General features: G+C 46.6%; 1 protein-coding gene across 3 annotated transcripts in view; it reads left to right on the top strand.

Annotated features, from left to right (window-relative positions):
* The first annotated feature begins 6,805 nt into the window (after positions 1 to 6,805).
* Positions 6,806 to 13,587, top strand: part of LRRC3B (leucine rich repeat containing 3B) — a 91,767-nt gene continuing 84,985 nt past the window's right edge. The window contains exon 1 of one of the 3 annotated variants that reach the window (XM_042955477.1): positions 6,806 to 7,173. The gene's annotated coding sequence lies outside the window, so the exon portion shown is untranslated. Of the gene's footprint in view, positions 7,174 to 8,444; positions 8,684 to 10,154; positions 10,224 to 13,587 lie in introns of those variants that run through there. The other 2 variants (XM_042955474.1, XM_042955476.1) reach the window with 2 other exon arrangements.

Consider the following 13,587-nt stretch of genomic DNA (forward strand, 5'->3'; position numbering starts at 1 on the left):
TACGAGATGAATATTGTAGTATTGTTCTCCCTTAAAGTAGGGAAACTGAGTCAGAGAAGTTTTGACCCTTCCCAAGCTCAGACCTTCCCAAGTTTAGACCCAAGTTTAAAAACTGTTTATTTTAAAGTAGGTTTACATTTGCAAAAGAATTGCCAAGATAGTACAGACCGGCCATTCCCGGACACCTTTTACCCAGCCTCTCTTAATGTTAACATTTTACATCACAATGTGGACCTAACTTCAAGAGCTTTGTTCCGATGCAATTCACGTACTATATAGTTGACCTATTTAAAGTGTACCTTTCAATGGTTTTTAGTATATTAAGAGATATGGATAACTCTGGTCATGTTTAGAATATTTTTATCACCTCAAAAAGAAACCCCACACCGTTCAGCTATCTCCTCCCTTCCCCACTCCCCTCCACACGCCCAAGCCCTAAGCAACGGCAAATCTATTTTATGTCTCTGCAGAAATCCTAGGCATTGCATATAAATAGAATAATATTATATGTGATATTTTGTGACTGTATTGTTTTACTTACCATCACATTTTCAAGATCCAGCTGTGCTATAGCAGGTCTCAATATTTCATGCTTTTTAATGGCCAAATAATATTCCATAAACATATTTTGTCTATCCATTAATCAGTTGATGCTTATTTGGGTTGTTTCCACATTTGGCTTTTATAAACCATGTGAATATTGCTGATAAAGCTGTTTGGAGAGCATGATTTTCGATCTGTAAGGATCTGGTGAGTGTCCTAATACATCACTCCTGAAATAAACTGACTTATGCATCCAGTTGCTAACTGAAGACCTTCCCACGAAGGCAAGCCTTTAAGCCCACAGCAGAGGGTAGTCCAAACATGCATGTCCTATGAACTTGCCCTCTTCAAAAGAGTTGAAGTAATAGATAATGTTCAGTTTCTTCTTTCAAACTCATCGATCAGGTAATCTGACAGTCTCCCTTCAGGATGAGGATAAAGGGGCCAGAGATATGACTTAGCTCCTTAACTCAGGTGAGCCCAGAAGCAGAACCTTGAGATAAAGGCGAGAGTTTGAGTAGTTTGTTTGGAAGGTTCTGGGAGAGGTGAAGGGAAGTGAGACATGGAAGGAAAGGAAACCAATAAAGGGCATACTTTTAAGCAAATTAGTGTTGTGGGTAATTGGGGCACAGTCACATCGAGGACCTCTTGGAGACAGTGTGGAACATGCCTTGGCGTCAAACCAAAAGAGGAGGAAGGTGTAGGGTATTTATCCATCAACTCCCATCAGTCTTGGGGGTAAGGAGTAAGTCCTCTAACTCTTCCAGGGAAAGACCAGGGGAACAAGAAGAGAGCTTCCATCCTGAAAATGAGACTTTCTGAGTAGATACTGACTGATGAGTACTGGATGCAGCCCTATAGACCTGCACTTACTCGTCTGTAGAGTGAGGACTAATTCTGTGTTCACTAAATCCTTGATCATTAGAGCTGGAGTTATATATGAAGCAATATTCCAGTCCAGCCCTGTCCCCTTGTAGTTTATTGCTCCGGAAGAGATCCCTGCCCTGTATGTTAATATGTGAATGTGGTATGTTAGAGAGAGCACACGTTTTGGAGACTGGTGCTCCTGGGTTCAAATCCTGACCCCCACCATATAGAATCTACGTGCAAACTGTTTGAACAAACTGTCTCATCTTAGAACAAGTTCTCGGAATCCATAGTCGTTTCCCACCCACAACCTCCGCTCCAAGGTCAGGTAATAAACTAAATGACATGTTTGTTGACACTGAGCACAGTGGCTGATTTGTAGTATGGATTCAATAAGGAGTCATTTTCCATATTTCGACTAGGACTAAGGAAGATATGCAACAAATAAATGCATTCATTCATTCCACAAATATTTATTAAATAATGTGCAGAATTATCTAGCATGTGAAGCATTCTATTGTAGTCATCAGTGAACAGTGGTAAAGAATCCAGATTTCTCCCTCATGAAGCCTACATTCCAGTAAGTCAAAAACACTGGGATCCTGCTTTTACATGTCAGATCCTATTTTTATTATCTGGAAAAATATGGTTCAATTTATATTAGTCACCGGGCTTTTAACTTCTCAAACTATAAGCCTCATATCGAAGTGTCCCCAAGCACACTCTCTCCAACCCTTAATCAAACATATTCTGAGAAGCATTTCTCAAATCTTTCTTTGATGTTGCATTAGTTGGACTTTTTTTTTTTTTTGTTCCCAAGAGACAGAAACTAAATGTGAACTAGTTTAAGCAAAAAGGTGATTTCTTGAAAAAAGAGGATGAATAAAAACAGGGGAGAGCAGAGACATGGCTGGACTTCCAAATAGCTTGAACCAGGGACTCAGACCCTACAGGGAATCACTCTGCCTCTCACATTTGTCCCTGTGTGGAAGTTTTGTCACTCACAGTATAGTGTGGCTTTCTCTGCATGGCAGATATCATGCCTGCTCATGGCTCCTATGAGTTACACCTTGCGATGTTAGTCATCAGAAAGATGAGCCCGGTCTTCCCAGTTTTCTTGTCCAAAATGCCCAAGAAGAGAGTCTGATATTTCCACCTAGGGATAGGAATTCTCTATTGGATCTCTCAGCTACAAGACATTTCCCACAATAATTATATGGCTAGGGAACTAAGAGTGCAATCCTAGAATCCCATAGGTACCCATATGACCTGTCAAGACACGGAACCCCAAGAAGGCTGATTCTCATATCCTGGGCACCTTTCTGGCAGAAAACATGTGTAACAGCCGTTCTGAGAGCTGGAGAAATGAGCAAACAATAGAGCCAGAAGAGGCCACGTCTTATTCAGTCCACACAAGGTGTCCATTAGTAGAAATGAGCCAACAATACATTACTTCCTGCAAATTTGTTGAGTATATTCAAAACAAACACATTAAAATGGATTATTCACCATTTATGTGTCAGGGAAGTAATAATAATGTCTTTATTGCACATATTAATGTTCTTGAGTGCTTCCAAAGTACTGTGGAACTTCAAAACATTTTCCAGTTTCAGAGAATTAATTAGCTCCCCTGTGGAGCAGCTCACGAGCAATATTGCCATTTTAGAGATAGAATGATTGAATTGGAAAGGCAAGGGGTGTTGAATTATTCATCTTTTCAATAAGCATGTATAAGCACCCACTCCTTGCATGGCTCGACTGACAGTTGTGGGGGCATAAATTGATCGGAATAAAGTCTCTGCTCTCAAGGAACTTTAGCCCCCTATGATAAGTCTACTAGGAGAGGTGAACTTGTCAACAGCTAGCCTGAATAGGAGTCTACATAAAGCCAAGATAAGATGGATAAACATGAGAAGATAAAAGAAGCTGACAGAGCTGGAAAGAAAGTTAAATGGCAGAGGCCTATGAAAAAACCATGATAGGGAATTTGGTCTTCACTATGTGGACCAGTCATTAAATACACACACACACACACACACACACACAAATTACTATGCATTTATACATGGCCAGCCCTCTAATTCCTTTATTTTTATTAAACAGTAAACCTATTTCTCCCATCTCCCCCAACCTCTGCCTCTGGCAACCACCAATATGTTCATTGTATTGAAGAGTTTTGTTTTTTGGGTTTTTTTGGTGTTTTGTTTTGGTTTGGTTTGGTTTAGATTCCACATAGAAGTGAAATCACACAGTATTTGTCTCTCTCTCTCTGGTTTCTTTCACTTAGCATAATGCCCTCAAGGTCCATTCATGTTATTACAAAGGCAGGATTTCCTTCGTTTTTATGGCTGAGTAATATTCCATGGTGTCATTTTGTGTGTGTGTGTGTGTGTGTGTGTGTGTGTGTGTGTGTGTCTGTGTGTATGTATTTTTCATTACCCATTCATCCATCAATAGACACTTAGGTTGTTTCCATGTCTTGGCTGTTGTAAATAATGCTGCAATGAACATGAGGGTGCAGACATATTTTTGAGATCGTGATTTTGCTTTCTTTGGATAAATACCCAGAAGTGGAATTGCTGGATCATATAATAGTTCTATTTTTAATTTTTTGAGGAATCTCCATATTGTTTCCCATGGTGGGTGCACTACTTTGCATTCCAAATGATCTCGGTAAATGGAAGAAAAACGGATCCATGTACCCAAGTCTTCCAAATGATGAGCTAGATTCACGAGTGTACATTGCCCAGTGAGTTCTGGGTTAAAACTTGCAATGCCATTCGAAGACTAGATTGTTTGTATAATGTTCAGATTTTCATTATCCAGGCAAGGTCCGATTCCTATCGGGTTCTCTTTGTAAACCCAAATGGCATAAAGTGAGGAAATCTATGAGGAACTATGGAGATATGGGAAAGATGAACAAGAAACGCCCATATGGAGAGAAACTGAGGTCTGAGCCTCAGCTCCTGTCGAACGCCAAGAGCCAGCACACGCTGCCAGGCATGTGATGGAACCATTTGGGAAGTGAATCGTCTACTTCTGATTCCAGTGGCCCTAAGCTGACACTGAGTGGGCCAGAAGTGAGCCTTCTTCCCCGAGCCCTGTCCAAATTCCAGATTCAGGCTAATAAAAGATTGTTGTTATTTTAAGCCAAGAAGTTCGGGGGTGATTTGTTATGAAGAGTACTTAACTGGAACACGTTCCACAAAGGATTCATGATATTAACATCTTCTTGCCTTGATTCCATTCATTTAAGTCACCCCAACTATTTAGATTTCGGAAAATCAACTCAAGGGCTCGGAAAAATGCGTTTCCATTTCTCTGGAGAGTTCCAAATGGAAAATGCAATTACAATTTCAAGAGGTTTCCTTTAGTTGCAAAATTACTGGAATATATTGATTTTAAAACAATTGCTTACCCCTATTCTAGAGAGAGTTAAACTGGAAACACCAGTAAGTAATGTAATATTTGTAATACACACATAAGTTTTACAAAAGCTCCCCCTCTGGGTCAGAGAGGCCGCTGCTGTGATGTGAAGGTCATTGAATGAAGTGGCCCTTCAGTGCTAGGCTTCCTTCTTAATTCACTAATCAAGTTACAAATATAGCTTCTGATACCTCCTCTCTTCTCTTTTTTTATAGGTTGTCAAGACAAGTCAGGGGCAGCAACCAATCAGCTCCTCGTATTAAACAGCATATTTTGCTGAGCTGGATTTGACTCCTGGTTGCTACAAAACAAATCTAAGTTTATATCAGAGGTGACAAACTCCATGCCCTGTCATTTATCCTTTTTATAGCATGGGCGACACCAATGGTCAGCAAGTCTTGTTGATGAGCATGTGAATCAAGTAGAGCAGAAAGCATCCCAAGTCTAGAGGTTTCCTCTGTCAATAGGTAGAAATCGTTTGTTTTAATTAAAAGAGAACTAATTTAAAAACAAATTCCTCTGCTTTTGATTACCCTATATATTTTTTTTAATTTTTTTTTTTTTTACATTTATTTATTTTTGAGACAGAGAGGGACAGAGCATGAACGGGGGAGGGTCAGAGAGAGAGGGAGACACAGAATCTGAAACAGGCTCCAGGCTCTGAGCTGTCAGCACAGAGCCCGATGCGGGGCTCAAACTCACAGACCGTGAGATCATGACCCGAGCCGAAGTGGGTCGCCCAACCGACTGAGCCACCCAGGCGCCCCTAACCTATATATTTTAAAAGATACTTGTAATCCCTGTATGAACAGGGATAACCACTGTTAATACTGGAGTATACATTACTCTAGACACGAGCCTAAACATATGCATATATTCACATTTATACATGTAATGATTGCCAAGAGAAAAACATATTGAGATTTTTACCGTGTAGTAGGCACTTATTTGTGAAATAAGTGTTTTGCAAATTTCAATGAAAACAGAACACTATGAGGTAATTAACATCAACCAATTATACGGTTAAGGAATTGGAAGTTCAAGTCTAAGATTTCTACATAGCTATCAAGTAGAAATGTATAGCTCCAAACCTACATCTGTTGACTCCAGATATTAATTTTTATTATTGTGTCTCTCATCTTGTGCATCTGATTTTTTTGCATCTAAAATTATAATTATCATTTATAACAATACTCACTTAACTCATTTACAACCACAGTTTAATGTCTGACCAGTATCCATTTATAGATTTAAAAAACATTTCACTATTCCAGTCTTGTTAGAAATTTCAATTTGGTTTTGTTTATTTTCAATTTTCCACTAGTGTAAACAACACTGTAATGAATATCCTTGCATATAAGTCTTACTGAATATCCATTATTTATTCCTAATGATGAATTTCCAGAAGTACAGTCTTAGGGACAATGACCTCCAAAAAGTTTATGCTTTCAAGAGTAACATCATATTTCCCTTCAGAAAAGTTACACCAAATTACATACCTGCCAACCATAAGTCCTAAGACTTCATTTAAAAAACAAAAACAAAATAAATAAACAGAACTTAAACCACAAAAAAACCACAACCTTTCCAATCACAGTTTCATCTTAGAAATAGAAGATATCTTAGCAATCATGTTTTCTAATCTCCTACACATTATGGACCTTTTCCTTAGCACATCCCCGATCTAGATGGTATCCATCCTACAATGCATAGGAAGTGGGGATAGAAAATAAAGAACAATTTTAAATATCCCTAAACTACATAGCACTTTTTTTTTTTTTTTTTTACCTCTCAGCAATGAAGTACTCTTCAAACTATTCTAAAATGCATCTACAATAAGAGAGCCTCATTGGAAATGAGGACACCTTGGCAGTCTTTCAACATACTTGACACAGGTCATGAAATAATAAAGATTTTTTTGGTCATTCTCTGCCTGGAATGGGTTTGCTTTAGGTGTGGGCAACTGAGTACATATCACTTGCTCTATGCAGTTGCCCAACAACTCGGTTTCCCTTGCTTATGGGAATTCAGCAAACAGACGCAGGCTGGTCAGTGGGAAAAGAAAAGTGTCCAGAAACAAAAAATGAATTAAATGCTTTTCCATTTCTAGGTCAGAGGAGCTGGGAGTAGAACTGTGTGTGCCCTCCCCTTCCCCAAACCCTCCCAAATTTCGTCACCCAAGTTCCTTTAATTCTAGACACACTGGGATTTAGCAGTGTTTAAAGGAGAAAACGACTTCCAACAGGCTAAGCTTTCCTTGAGTACCCACTAGACACAAAACAAGTCTGGATGTTGCAGTGGTATCCTAAAAAAAGAAGAAAAAAGGAGGTAATACAGGTGAGTGATGCAATAGAAAACTGTAAAAAAAAAATCTATACCTATGTGAATTCTGCAAGTGATTGGCAAATTTGACTGTGATAGCAAAGAGAAGAGGAAAAGTAATTCTGCCTGGAGTGAGGGGTGAGGGCTGGGGTGGAAACAGGGCTGTAAAAGAAGGTGGTATGTGTAGATGCTGGGAAGGCTGGTTCCTCTGGCCCCACTTGCTTGTTTCTTGATTCATTTATTTATTTAGGTGCAGCTCTGCTAAATAATTTAAATCATGAACTGAGAACCACTGAAACCAGCAATTTGTGTTAATCTTAGCAAACACTCATGAACACACGCACATACACTTTCTTAAGGTCTATATATACTCTGCACGCCGTTTTGTTGTTGTTGTTGTTGTTTGGTTTGGTTTGGTTTTGGTTTTGGCTGTAGAAAGTCATCCCTGCAACGGGAAGGCAAATTGAATTCTAACACCTTCTTCTGCTTTGGGAAACTGGACTAGTAGGGGGTGGGGATCAAGGCCCAGGACTCATGGCCAAAACTTTGTGCTTCAGGAACCGCAGGGGATCATTCTGATATTGGAACATAGAGCCTTCGGGGAATAGCTCACTTGATCCCTCTTACCCCGGAACAGCCTACTACATACAGCACTTGGCACCCAGTAGGCCATCATTTGTCGAAGAGATGTTAGGCATCCGCCTTTTCCCCATTAGAGGACAATCAACCCATCACCTCATTATGCTTCTTCTGCCGGTTTTATTCAGCTCGGATCTCAGTAGTTAGATAAACAGGAGAAAGAATGGGGCCGTAGCTTCCAGAGAGAGGAGCTCTGCACCGGCGGGGTGCGAGGAAGGCAGGCGAGGGAGGCGGAGGGAGCCCATACTCCCACCTCGGCGCCTCTCCTCCCGCAGCAAACGCTCAGCCCCCGCCCTCTCTCTCCGTTCCGGACCCTCCACCCGGCTGGCGAGAGGGCAGCGCGGGAGAGGCGGTGGCAGGGCTCTGACTGTCACGTTCGTTCCCTGCTGCTTTTCCCGTCCCCAGCCTCCTCGCCCCTCCTCCCTCATCCTCAGCCGGGGTTTGGAGGCGATTCCCCTCTAGTGCCTGAGACGATCGCATCTGGGCGAGCGGCGCTTCGCCTCCCTCGCGTCTTTGTCTCCTCCTCCTGCAAGGCTCCGGGGCCGGGCGCAGGGTCTGCAGCAGCCGCCGCAGAAGCGGGAGCCAAGCGGTGCTCCGCACGGCCGCCCGGAGCCGCACCCTCGCTCGGTGGAGGCGCCGGAGGACGCCGGCCAGCCACGCACAGCCGGCGTCCCGCGCTCCTGCCGCCGCGCACTAACGCCGCCGCCGCGGCGGGGAACGAGCCCTCCCGGCCGGCCGGGTCCGGGGTGGGCAGCCCGGCTGGCAGCGGGGTGGGAAGAGCGGGCGCTGCAGCTCTGGCAGCTCACACCCCCAGGCAGACGCATCCAACGCCTCTTCCCTGCGCCACGAGGATGGAGCAGCCACCCCGGCCCGGGACTGGCGCAAGGTAAGGTGCAGCCGCCTGTTGCTTTTCGCAAAGCGCGGTGTCGTCCCTCTACCCGGGTGCCTAGGCCGTCCCTTCCCGTAACAAGTAGAGGGGAACTGTCACCCCAGGTCAGAGCCACGTCCAAAGCTCCGGTCCCCTTGGCGCAGACCCCGGGAGAGACCCCTCCTGGCGGGGGGAAGTCGACCCCCTGCTCGCTTGCAGCCCGCTGCTGTGCAATAGTCTGCAAAGTTTTGTGCCCCCCCCCCCCCTCCCCGCGCGGTGCTCACCCCGTGCCGTGCAAGTTGCAGGTCTAGTTCTCGCGTGCGCCCTTCCCCCAGCCCTCCCCCACTACCACCCCTGACGTTTGCATCTGCCCATTTCTCTTTCGGTGTTCTTGCCAGTCGACTTTTCACTCCCTGCAGCTCCCGCTAGAGAGGCGAGGGTTTGGGACTCAGCAGTGCTCATCCTGCTCGTGAGGGTGGGATAGGAGCAGAGAGAATGCAATAGGAGGGGTGGGACATGGGAGGAGGCTGCGGCCACCCTTGGGGCTCAGTCTAGCACGGTCCATCCTTGCGTATGCCACCCCGAACTCGGTAATGAAACCCTTGGAGTGGCTTGCGGCTGTGTGCCGCGGGAACAGCAAGTGCAGATCCGGGTGGGTGAAGTAAGTCATTTGGGGAGAGAAATGTTGCTGGAGGGGTGGGGGTGGGGGTCTCGGGTAGATCTGGTTGACAGGGTACCAAAGGGCTCCGCTTTTAAAGTGGGCGAGGGGCCAGTCCAAGCCGTCACCTGACACGGAGGAAAAAGGATTTGAGTCCGGAGAGCTCTGGCCCGGGTGTGTAAATAGAGATGGGGGGAGGGGCTGGGCACCTGGGAAGGCGCAGAGGCAGAATGGAGCCCTGGAATGCCAGAGCCCGGGGGGAGGGGGGTGGAGGGGGGGGGTACTTGGGAAGGCCGGCTTCTGGGTGCCTGGAACGGGGCGATCTTCCTCTCTAGGAGAAACAAACCTCCAGGCGAGATTGTGAATGCGTTGGCGTCTCAGGCGGCGACCGAGTGGTCAGATCATGGACCAGGGATGCTTTTCCTGGCTCTAAGAGGACCAGAGTCCTCTCCTTTCCCCGGCACCCGCTTCTACACCCTTCCACCTCCGCAGCCGAGTCCGTAGACCCACGCCCACCTTCCCTGCCGGGCGCTCTGGAGTCAAGGAGGTCTGCACAGCCGCAGGGTGGGAAGGGGATTCCTGGCCCCCAGGAGAGGCGTGTGTGCCGGCCAGGGGGAGGGGGGAGTCCCCAGCGCCAGGAGAGTAGACAGGGGTTCGAACCGGTTGGAGGAGAGCGCAGGGGCGGAGGCTGCAGTGGGAAGCCACCTTTCCGTCCCCCCCCCCCCCCCCCCCGCCCTTCCGCAAATCGCACCTGGGCGGAGCGAGGGAGTGGGGGAGCCCCAAGCTGTGCCCGCAGGCTCGGGAGCCAAGAGCCGGAGGGCGTGCGGGAAACGCAGGGCGAGGTGGTGTGGGCATCCGATGAGGGGAGACTTAGCTTCCAGGCCGGGGCCCCGGGCAGAGGTGGGTCTTTCCACGTTTGGGCCCCTCGGTAGGTCCTTGTGGTTGTTGCAGCCGCCTTAACGGATGCGGGAAGGCGAGGCTCTCTCCTCCTTTGCCCCCCAGCAATCCCGAATGGAAGACCATTTGCGGGAGGGGGCCTAGACTGCTGTTGCAGAGAAGGGGCGCCCCCCCCCCCGGGCTCCATTTCTCCAGGTGGGCTACCAAAGGCCTGGAAGCACCTCGTTTAACCCTTCTCTCTCTGAGGAGGTGCACGCCCCTCTCCAAGCAGCACCTTGGAGAGTCCAGTGCCGGGTTTCCACTGGCCCATCGAAGAATTTGGAGGTTGCGTGGGGTCCCGAGCTGTTTAAAACCCTCTGGCCCTCCTTGCCCAGGCCTCCCACGTGCAGGCTTTTCGGGGCACAGCCGCCTCTGCGGTTGCCCTGTTATAATAAGTCTGCTGCTCTCCCGTAACCAGCCGGGAGAAAGCAGAGCTCAGCGCAGTCTCCTTTTCTGGGCCCCACGCCTTGGCCAGACCCTTCCGGAACAGACGTCGACTTGCCAGGGCTCCGGGGGAGGAATCCTGAGGTCGCTCACTCCCACCCTGGGGCACCCCTGGAGCAGCGAGCTCCAGTCTCCCCGCGGCCGGCTTCAGAGCCCCGAGGAGCGGGACCGGGGATTCCCTCAGCGCTGACTCCCCGCGGCTCCTGAGCACAAAGGCCACACCCTCACAGGCCAGGCATCGCAGGGGACAGAGCGTTGGCTTCTGCCGAATTACCTGGATACCTGAGGTAGGATCCCAGAATGAAGTCCCTCACCCCGCGAGAACTACCCCAGGGCCAGTTTCTTTCCGGATGCCTATTACCTGGGTTTGTGCTCGGGCCACTTCCCTCTGCATGGAGAAACAGGTTGGAACATGTCCCTGGGGAACTCTTGAAGGAAGACTTCAATTGCACACCAAAGTGTCCCCGTCCGTCCTCCCCCACCCCCACCCCCGCGTTGCTGAGATATCCTGGGGAGACAGGTAGTAATAATAATCCGCGCCAGTGTTTATTGAGCTCTTACTCTGTGCCAGGCACTATTCTTGATATTTTGCGTGAACTGTTTTAGTTTTACTCCTCACAACAGCCCTGGAGGACAGTTATTTTTTCCCCATTTTATGGGTGAGGAAACTAAACCATGGAGAACTTAAGTTATGTGTTCATTGTCATCCAGCCAGCAAGTGGGGAAGCTGGTTAATCTTGTGGGTAGAGAACACTGGGTGTGTCCCAAGCTCCCTGACCCTGTTTGGTACTAAAGACCTTTTGTCCACAAGGAAGTATGGGTGAGGTCTCCCAGCCCTTTACTCCAAACCCCGCAGGCATACTGTGGGAGGCTGATGGGGCATGTCCCCTCTCTCAGAGTCTGTTGGGGTACATCTTGGTAGAATGGGATCCTGGTGCTGAAAGCAAATTTAGGGAACTGGCTGCTGGCAATGGACTTCTTTTCTGAACCTTTTGGTAGACCTTCCCATTTAAAATATGAAGAGCAGTGGAGAGGGGGGAATCCAAACGTGAGCAGAGATCTATAGTCACAAACCGTAGAAACTGTGTTTTGCCAGTGTCTTTCTAGTGATTGAACCACAGAATATTAGAGCTAAAGGGATCTCAGATATCACTGCCCCCAATCCAGAAGCAGGGAGGAGATTCAGTGATATGTTCAAGGCCACTCTGTGTGTTCCTAACATAACCAGTGCTGGAACCACTGTCTTCTGACTCTTGGCCAAAATAAGCCATGTTGATGCATAAATGGATTATGGCCACTGCTGTTTTTCAGCATCTTAAAATTAATTAGGGAAAAACTTATTAAAAGAAAGTTCATTTTTCTAATTCTTCATAACTGCCTCAGTCAGCATAACCAGAAAAAAATAACTATCATATAACGGATACACCATCACAAATGTGTCTCATTTGCAAGAAATTGCAACCAAATACTTATAAGCCTTCAAATCAACAGCGTTTAAGTAACCATGCAAACCTTTAGGTGACGTTCAATAAAATTGAATGGATTCCCAATCATTGTAGCAGTCTTTTTGTCAGGAGGAGTAGCTCTGTCTGGCCTCACTCCCAAGTATTTGGGAAAATAAGAGAAATCATAGTAGATCAGAGGGGAAAATTCTTTTGAATACAATGGAGTGATTTGGTATGATTTCTTCTGAATTTCTGACCGTTGGGTCACACTTTAGGCTGTTGCAAATCTGAGGCAAAACAATATCTTTCTAGCGGATATACCTGAGGCTCAGAGAGGGGGAAAATAGCCCTTTGCTACTTTGTTACCCACAGAGACCTTATAACAAAGGGACCTTCTTCAGCAGCCTAGGGATGCCATATGGCCCTAGCCATTCTTATAGGACAAAATTTTGGTTTCTAAGAACATCCCATGTCTTTTCTCTGTAGCTACTGGCATCAGGAGGTCCTACCCCTGGAGACAAATCAAGAAAAAGTCAGTTGGAGTAAACAGAGAGGGGGATTGGGAAAAACCTGTTCCTTAGAGCCACACAGAGGGGTGAGAGTTACAGGCAGACAGATGGTGAAAGCTTGGTGCCTTTTATGTAGCCTGGGGTAGGATTTGCATCCCTGATGTTGTGAGAAGCCAGGACAGAAGCCGTCAGGCAGTAACTAGGGGTGAAGGAGGAAAAGGTGAAGGTGAGGGATCATTGCTGTCAAGAACCTGGGGTGGGGGTAGATGGAGGTCGGCTGATAAAGGGCTTTGGGGTGACAGGAATGACCATGGAGAGACTGAACTGAGAGATGCTGTTCTTTCCCCTTCCCCGCCTCCCCACCACCTCAGTTTGCCTTCTGTGTTGGGTTCACTGGTCCGAATCCCAGAATCCCCTGTTATCTCGAGGGGAGCACTCACATTTTTAGAGAATTTATTAGAAATGAATATTATTTTATGTTAAGTCAGAAAACAAAATATACATAGCTGTCCCAATCTTCAGGGGAAACCATGAAAATTCACATTAAAGTGGAGAAGCTGGTCTAGTGAGATCACAGCAGTGTTAGAGGAGAAAAGATGTACCGTTGAAATCAGGTATGACAAAATCCAAAAGAAATGGTCTCTCTTTTAGGAAGCACAGGAAGAAGAATCCTTTTTGATCTGGGCAGACATCCTGGTTCCCAATTTGTAGCTTTTCAGGGATGATAGGAGACTTAGCTGGAGCCTCATCCTGTTTATGTGGTTGGCATCCCTTCTCCCTGTTTCACTGTGGCTTTTATGTGGTGTAGTGTTAAAGGGCCCACACAGCACTTCTGCTGGGACAATTCTTTGCGCGTGTATCTACCTTAAATCATATAAACTGATATCAGTTTGTTGGCAGAAGAGCAACTGCTTTAAACGGCATGTTCTG

Source organism: Panthera leo, chromosome C2 (genome assembly GCF_018350215.1).
Source record: "Panthera leo isolate Ple1 chromosome C2, P.leo_Ple1_pat1.1, whole genome shotgun sequence".
Lineage (NCBI taxonomy): Eukaryota > Metazoa > Chordata > Mammalia > Carnivora > Felidae > Panthera > Panthera leo.